At 38.5% G+C, this 8,661-nt stretch overlaps 1 protein-coding gene across 1 annotated transcript in view; it reads left to right on the forward strand.

The window, feature by feature from the left end:
- dlgap1b (discs, large (Drosophila) homolog-associated protein 1b) overlaps positions 1-8,661 on the forward strand; it is a gene marked incomplete at its 3' end in the record, with an annotated part of 65,935 nt that overhangs the window by 1,303 nt on the left and 55,971 nt on the right.

Consider the following 8,661-nt stretch of genomic DNA (forward strand, 5'->3'; position numbering starts at 1 on the left):
GCTCTTTGGGTTACTTCATCCACTCAGAAACTGACTTGGCATTCCATGTGGCTATCGTCACTTCTTAAAAACACACATTTTTCTAAACAGTAGACCTATAAATCAGCCAACATAAATGAGCAGCTCTACATTTGTAAATTAGTCTCATATTGTCTTATAAATTGGTCCCTTGTTTGATGCAAATGCACAGCTGGTTTGTCTTGGATAAGCATATTATTAGCAGCGTTATTATAAGATACAAGAAAGAAATTAGATGAAGGGGCCACTGAGCAAGGTGGAAAGCAAAGCAAATGTTCTGATTCTAGCAGGGATGATGGTGATCAAAGGGTAGGAGGTGACACAGCATTAAGTTTCCAAGTCAAAGAGATTTAAGCGTTGAAATGATACTATAAAATTGTTAGGCTGCAACTAATTGTAATGATTTTTTCACCTTTCCGTGTGTTATTTGTTTTCCTTTTTCCCTAAGAGTGAAAATGTGCAACGCAGACAATTTTTCCTTCTAAGCACTCCTTTTTATCTCAAAGACGCAGCCAGCAGTCCAACAGTGTTAATCTTTCTTTGCCGCCTGTGTRACTTCTATAAAGACCGAACATTGATGCTTTCCTTATTATTCACGAGGCCAAAGCATCTGCTCCCTTTCCCATCCATAAGAGACCCTCTGCTGGCCGCATGTGAGATTTGTATCTCTGTGAAGATTGTTCATTAATGACCTGTGCCTCATTGCCTTTTTTTTTTGTTCCTGTTTATAAATGATAGGAATCTGCTATTTTAATCTCTTTGTGAATTAGCCAAACGCTCATCCTGCAGAATTTAACACTGCTGGTTAATTTAAAGCATGATAAAATCTGCTGTGCTACAAAGTACCTGTAAAACACTGCCTTACTTGCTGCTTTGCCCGTGCTGCCAGTAGAATATTAAGAATGCTTTTAAGACAGATGTAGGCTGCTTAATATTTTAAGATCTCTGTGTGTTTTTCACACATTTCCCCTACCTGGCACGTCTCACCCAATTATGCAAATAGGGCTGTCCAGATGAAAATGCGTCAGAATGATGTTGTTTTTGTTGTTTGAGATTGACTTTGAAGTCATAGAGCGCTTAAAACAGAATGAAATCGTAAAAAAAAGGGCAATCAGATCTTCCAGGTGCCAGAGGGTAGAAGATAAGCTGACAAGCATTGGCACAAATATTGCTTTCTAACAATTCATGACTTTCCATAAGATGGCAAAGATTTCACAAAGCGCAATGATGACATAACTGTTGCTCATAACTAGACCCCCCACCCCAGGTTTTATTAAGGAAGACCAGGAGTCTCAGTCGAGTCGTAACGATGGTTGTGCTTGACAGTGATGATGAGTCAGCTGTCGCCACGTTCTCTGATGTGCTGTAAATCCAGCCCGTGTTCTTTTTCGATGCTGAATTTTAATTACGCTGCACTGTTAGAGAGCTCAGCCCTGTCAGGTCCCAGCAACGTCTCCCCGCTTTGCTTTGATTCACTTGTAAGAGCAGGGCATCTTTTATTTCCAAGGCGTCAGTCTAACAACGAGAAGGCATACAGGTTTAGCTTGAGGGAACTCTTCGAGTGCTCTTGTAATCTCAGACTGCGCTGTACGAGAATTGTCGTCATGCCAGATTAATTTAGAACATTTTCAGCTGTGCTGTGTTTTAATTTTTCTTTTTTCATGTCGAGAGAGGTACTATAAACAGAGTTCAGTTTGTAAAGTCTGTATTCACTGAAGACCAAGCCCTTATGAAGCATGCCTCACTGGACATATTGCTGAATAATAATACAGCAAACTTTTATAAAGCGCTTTGTAGGGCACTCAAAGATGCTTGGTGGTGGTAAGCTACAATGTAGCCACAGCTGCTCTGGGGCACATTGACAGAGGTGGAGTTTCCATGCACTGGTGCCACTGGACCCTCTTGACCACCACTAGTAAGAAAGGTGGGTAAAGTGTCTTGCCCAGGGACTCACCGATAGGGGATTGAACTGCCAACCCACTGGTTATAGGATGACTTCCCATACCACTCTGCCACCCATAGCTAGAATCAGTTTTGAACAACATAAGCAAATGGTGCATTTCTAAAAAAAATTTTATTGTTCTGGTAACATTTCATAAATAAAAAATAAGATTTATTTTTGGAACTCATCTTATATTATAAAGTTACTGTTTTTCTGGACTCTTGAACATTAACAGACATCCTGACACATTTGTATGTCACAGTGACTTACCTGGTGTGTGCAAATTGTTTGTGACCAATTCCATACATACATACATGCATGCATGCATACATACATACATACATGCATACATACATACATACATACGTACATACATACATACATATATACATACATACGCTTAACCCACTTCTTCCTTTCAAGTACATTAAACTTGCTTTTTCTTGCCATCTTGGTGGCTATGTCATTTCCTACTTGGGATATCTGTGTATCCAGCAGCTTTTAAATCCTGGCAAGGGTTTTTCTGGTTCTTTCTCCATCTTTYCCCCCCATTTCAGGGCTCTAGACTAACTTTTTGCACTGGTTGCACCTGTGCGCCTAACATTTTTTCTTAGGCGCACCAGCAYAAAAGTTAGGTACACCCAAATTTTCAACCACGTCACATTTAACTTCAGAGTTTTACAGGTTAATTTTTAATCACTGTTCATTAAGGCAACATTAAGTCAAAAATAATTAGTTAACAATCTAGTAAACATGAAGTTCTTTATTTGAACCAGAATTGTAGACGTTTAACTTACTGAAAAGTGTTTAAAGTGACTATAAAATTCTAAGTGCAAATGTTTAAGGGCTGAACATCTTATAAACATCTTAAACATTTCATGGTTAAATTTCTTTTAGACACATGGCCTCAGATGGACAACTCCTGTAGTTTGGCCCTATGGATCGTTGGCCTTGGATAAACTAGAATGATGAACAGAGAATATTGATTAATTTCAGAAATATTACTGATATTTATTAAAAGATTGTGCAGATTTTTTAAAAATAACACATAGAAGTCTACAATTTCATTAGCATTAGTTGAATCTTATTCTATTATTTCACTTAAATATCTAATATGTCTAGTCTTATCCTCCTGAGACCCAGAAGAACCTATTTCAGATACTTTTGTTTTCACAAACAGCTATTTTTTGTTGTTCCTGACCTAGTGTACTAAAATGTTTGCTCTTTTAGCAGAAAATGGAACACAATATTTGTAGATACAAAAACATACCTTAGACACGCATTTTGTGATGGAAACACTGTCAATTCTGAGGGGAAAGAGGAAGGGAGGCGTGTTTGTATGCTTTCCAGCTCCTGGAGCTTGCTCCAACTGTGAAAGGCCACTGCCATTGTTGGGTAACATAATCCACCAGGGAGGTCTTAAGCCAGACACTGGGGAGAACTGCCTACACACACTTTCTATCAGGCTCTCGGTACAGATGCAGATCGCTTTCAGTGCTGGAATCAGCCGCTGAATGCTAAGCAATTTTTTAGCCGTTATAAACAGCTAAACTGTGTGTGTGTGTGTGGCCTGATAGTGCACACACATGCCATCATTTGTTGTAATTCTGGACAAAAGCTCTTTGCACTCTGCGCCTGGCTCATTGATGGTGACAGATTTGGACATTTGCTTTTTCCGGTGGTGAGGCGAGCGGATATATGGAGGAATGTGAATATACAAATAACTCCTCTGGGAAAAGTCATGCAGGAGATAACGGTTTCAGGATGATTTTAATGAAGTGGTGTGAAGCTTATGGTCACCTGCAGAACTGATGCCAATAATAATCTGTCTGTGAGAAGCATGGTTTATGGTTTGTGTGGCTCAAAATGGATTTTTATGGACTAGTGCATCAGCATTGGTTTTCCTGTAATCTAATAAGTCTATTAATTTCTCTGCTGTAGAGGCTTAAGTTGCACGCAGGCATAAAAGCACATATGTAGAAAAAAAGTCATATTGATCTGATATATTCAATTTAACATCTAACTGTCATTTTGAGTTAATGCTTGCTGTAGAAAGGTGAAAGGCAGACAATAATTTTACAGATTTTAAGTTAAAATTGTTATGGTAAAAGATGAGTGTTCTCCCCAACACGAACACTGACCATTAAAGGATTGCACAAGATATATAACATAACATAACACCTTAATTTACAACTCTGGCATGAAAGGCAGCAGACATAGCACATTCCTGCAAGGAATGCTAAGCCTTTAATTTATTATGGGATTTAAAATTAGTCATCAAGTCATCTCCTGAGAATCAAGGTAGAGAGCAGCAACAAGTATGTAATGGTAGCATAAATAATGTCTTTAAATTGAYGTTTTTCTCATTGATTTTGTACAGCTAGGTATAAATATAAGGAAAATATTATTTATGTTTTACAGTAAAGTTTATTTCATATCTCTCTGTACTGACCTTGAGGGTATGCTCACCTGTATGCTTCAGAAAGATTAGCATTGATTTGCTTAAGCTGTTAGAGTGCTGCTTCTGCAGTAAGCAGTGAAAAGTAAAAGTACAGAAAAGGTAATAAACCTTTAAACAGTGTCAGCCAAGCAAATTATAGGAAAAAGCGAGGAATGGAAGAAACAAACTTGGCTCACAGCATACCAAGTATAAGTGAATTTGTCGGGAAAAATGACAATCACAGGCAATTACATTTTTCTCTATAATCATTTTTGTAACACAACATTAACCCATTGACAATGCACCATTGACCCAAAAAGTATTCAACTATATTCATTTTTTTATTGCAAAAATGGTAAATGTCTGCCATATTACATTTCATTGTGTTAAAAACCTGTAGCAGCTAAGTGAAGCCCACAGAGTTTTCCTTATGTGTTCAGTCACTAGGTTCCAATGCAAATTTCTTGTTAAAGCAGCTCTTTATGAAGCTAGAAATTTCTAGCATAAAACAGTCTATATCTTATTTTAAAAATTACTTTTTAATGTTTGCTGGAACTGTGCTTTTAAACAAAATATCTTTTTTTCATTCAAAACAATTTTTGAAATCTGGAAATCCATGACAGTATTTATACCAATTTCTTTGTAATTCAATCAGCTTGAATACAAAATGAAGCCAGGGTTTCACCTACCTGCAAGCTGAAGCTTCTGGATTGAATTTTAATGTTCTTTGATTATGATGAGTTTTTTGATCAAATTGTTGGTACGTCTTGTATTTAAAAAAGCCAAATCAAAACCGTGGCTTTTCTTAAACTAAGCAAAGAAATACTCAAACTTTTACTCTCTCCATTAACTTGTCAACATAGTCAACCTTCTGTCATTATTTCTTTGTTGCAAAAGTGCTTTTATTGTTATAATTCTGTGATTCTCAGTAAAAATATTTGATTGAAACTACTATTTATTTTAAAGCCTCTTCGTGAAACATTAGCTTCTGAGATGTAATTATCAGTATAGGGACCCAGTTGGTGTCATGTCAACTTGTTTAGCCTTCACAAAACTCTGATGTTGCATACAATAATAACAAGTAGTGTGACATTTTCCCTCTTCCCAGCCTCTGATGAGGCATTTTGCAATCCAAATGTGCTTGCAACCTCTTTTCATTGTATTTCACTTTGACATAAAATTGCCTATACAGAATAATAATCTCGTATAAAGAGACAACCAAGCTTTCATTTAGTGATGCTTATTTTTGGGTATGTTTTTAAAAATATTAAATATTATTATTATATATTATATATTATTATATACACTCACCGGCCACTTTATTAGGTACACCACGCTAGTAACAGTTTGGACCCCCTTTTGCCTTCAGAACTGCCTCAATTCTTCGTGGCATAGATTCAACAAGGTGCTGGAAGCATTCCTCAGAGATTTTGGTCCATATTGACATGATGGCATCACACAGTTGCCACAGATTTGTCGGCTGCACATCCATGATGCGAATCTCCCGTTCCACCACATCCCAAAGATGCTCTATTGGATTGAGATCTGGTGACTGTGGAGGCCATTTGAGTACAGTGAACTCATTGTCATGTTCAAGAAACCAGTCTGAGATGATTCCAGCTTTATGACATGGCGCATTATCCTGCTGAAAGTAGCCATCAGATGTTGGGTACATTGTGGTCATAAAGGGATGGACATGGTCAGCAACAATACTCAGGTAGGCTGTGGCGTTGCAACGATGCTCAATTGGTACCAAGGGGCCCAAAGAGTGCCAAGAAAAGATTCCCCACACCATGACACCACCACCACCAGCCTGAACCGTTGATACAAGGCAGGATGGATCCATGCTTTCATGTTGTTGACGCCAAATTCTGACCCTACCATCCGAATGTCGCAGCAGAAATCGAGACTCATCAGACCAGGCAACGTTTTTCCAATCTTCTCTTGTCCAATTTCGATGAGCTTGTGCAAATTGTAGCCTCAGTTTCCTGTTCTTAGCTGAAAGGASTGGCACCCGGTGTGGTCTTCTGCTGCTGAAGCCCATCTGCCTCAAAGTTCGACATGTTGTGTGTTCAGAGATGCTCTTCTGCCTACCTTGGTTGTAACGGGTGGTTATTTGAGTCACTGTTGCCTTTCTATCAGCTCGAACCAGTCTGCCCATTCTCCTCTGACCTCTGGCATCAACAAGGCATTTCCGCCCACAGGACTGCCGCTCACTGGATGTTTTTTCTTTTTCGGACCATTCTCTGTAAACCCTAGGGATGGTTGTGCGTGAAAATCCCAGTAGATCAGCAGTTTCTGAAATACTCAGACCAGCCCTTCTGGCACCAACAACCATGCCACGTTCAAAGGCACTCAAATCACCTTTCTTCCCCATACTGATGCTCGGTTTGAACTGCAGGAGATTGTCTTGACCATGTCTACATGCCTAAATGCACTGAGTTGCCGCCATGTGATTGGCTGATTAGAAATTAAGTGTTAACGAGCAGTTGGACAGGTGTACCTAATAAAGTGGCCGGTGAGTGTATATTGGGTTGCAACTTTATGAGGGAGACATCAGTGAAAAGTCCTATTGAGGCCAAATATGCTACATTTGCTCGACTTGGCCTTATACAGGTTGGCATGGTGCAGGTTCAGCATCTTCACACTGGCTAGTCCCACCCACTTTCAGCTCTGTTCTTAGAACGTACTCGGCTGAGATTCCAGGAGAGCTGAGTGGAGCCGAACATTTGATGTAAACCCACTGATTGACCAGAGAGCGATGTCAATCATTACAGCATCTCTCCCATCAGAATCAAACTGACCCTTTTAAAACCTCACAACCACAGTGTTTGATTTTGTTATTTACTTTTTAAAAACATATATAATATATCTGTTAAAAAGTCGAAACAGTGACACTATGAGGCAGTGCAAATGTCTCGTTGCTTTTTGGCTGATGACAGATTCAGACTGAGCTAGATCAAATGGACTCTAGCTGTTTTAGCCATTAATTACATTTTGTTGTGTTCTTGGAGTCTCTAGGAGTGCAGAACATTTGAATTTAGTCTCTCCCGGTGTTCCGACAGAATACCATACCCATCAGAATAGCCCTCAAGCAATACACATGCACTGCAACAAAATCCACATCATTGCGCATGTGTCAAATCCCCATCATTTCATCATATCTCCAACTACAAGCAGTAAGTTTTCTATATACACTGAGTTTTTATATTTTTTTAGCAAGTGGAGAGTGAGGCATAAAGCCACTAAGGTTAGTTTAAGAAAAAGTGACCTGGGTTATGGTTAGAATAGCATACTTCTCCATAAAGTGTGTTTTATATACAACAAATAGGCTTAGCTGTAAGAACAGCAGACCCATTTGCAAACACTGGTATGTTGTCCCGATAAAGAAAATTAAACTGACAGAGGGAGCTATAACAATCAACTTCCGGTAAGCTATTCTGAAATCAATTTGACGTAGAGGGAAATAGGTACAGTAAAAGAAAAAAGTCAATCATTTCTGTGTTACAGAAAGAGTGTAACTTCAGCTGATTTTGGTTTGCTAGTCAATAACCAGAATTTGTACATTTTATTGTCTGCTGAGCTGTGATGAAAAATAAAATATCGTCAAATAACCATGATACCGGTATAATTGTTGAAAATACCGTAATATAAAATTTGAGTCATACTGCCCAGCACTACAATCTTTATATTCTGTTTGGGTCATATTTTCAACCCATTCATGTTCTATGACATTTTCTGAACTATTGCATCAAACTATTTGCGAYAGAACTGCCAGATAAGATCGGAGCTTAACTACAATTTAGTCGTCATAATTCTCCTCTGGCTCTGGGTCAGACTCTGGCTCCAACATGTAAGGCTGGATGGACAAGTCTTCCATTGTTGATGTCTTTTAATTAATTTATAAATAAAACTTATCTACGTCACCACTATTTATCTGTAAACCCCTCTATCAAACTACATTGGACTGCTCTRGAAGCTGGAGAGCGCCTCGTTTGGATTTAAAGAGACAGCCTCAAAACGAGTTGATCTGAGACACACCTTCGACAAACGGTGAAAAAGGGGCTTGTGGAATTCCACTAAAGAGGAAATCAGACCAAAGCATTGCAGTTCCACTTTATATTTACTCCAACTGAATGGTTTAAATGTTAAAAAGAAGGATTTAAATGCATGAAATGTCTCCTTTAAGTTAATTATTTTCAATACATTAAATGAAAACTAAAGTCAAAGGAAAAATAGAAGGTTCTACAGAGGTATGTCC

Source organism: Austrofundulus limnaeus, unplaced genomic scaffold, assembly GCF_001266775.1.
Source record: "Austrofundulus limnaeus strain Quisiro unplaced genomic scaffold, Austrofundulus_limnaeus-1.0 Scaffold100, whole genome shotgun sequence".
Lineage (NCBI taxonomy): Eukaryota > Metazoa > Chordata > Actinopteri > Cyprinodontiformes > Rivulidae > Austrofundulus > Austrofundulus limnaeus.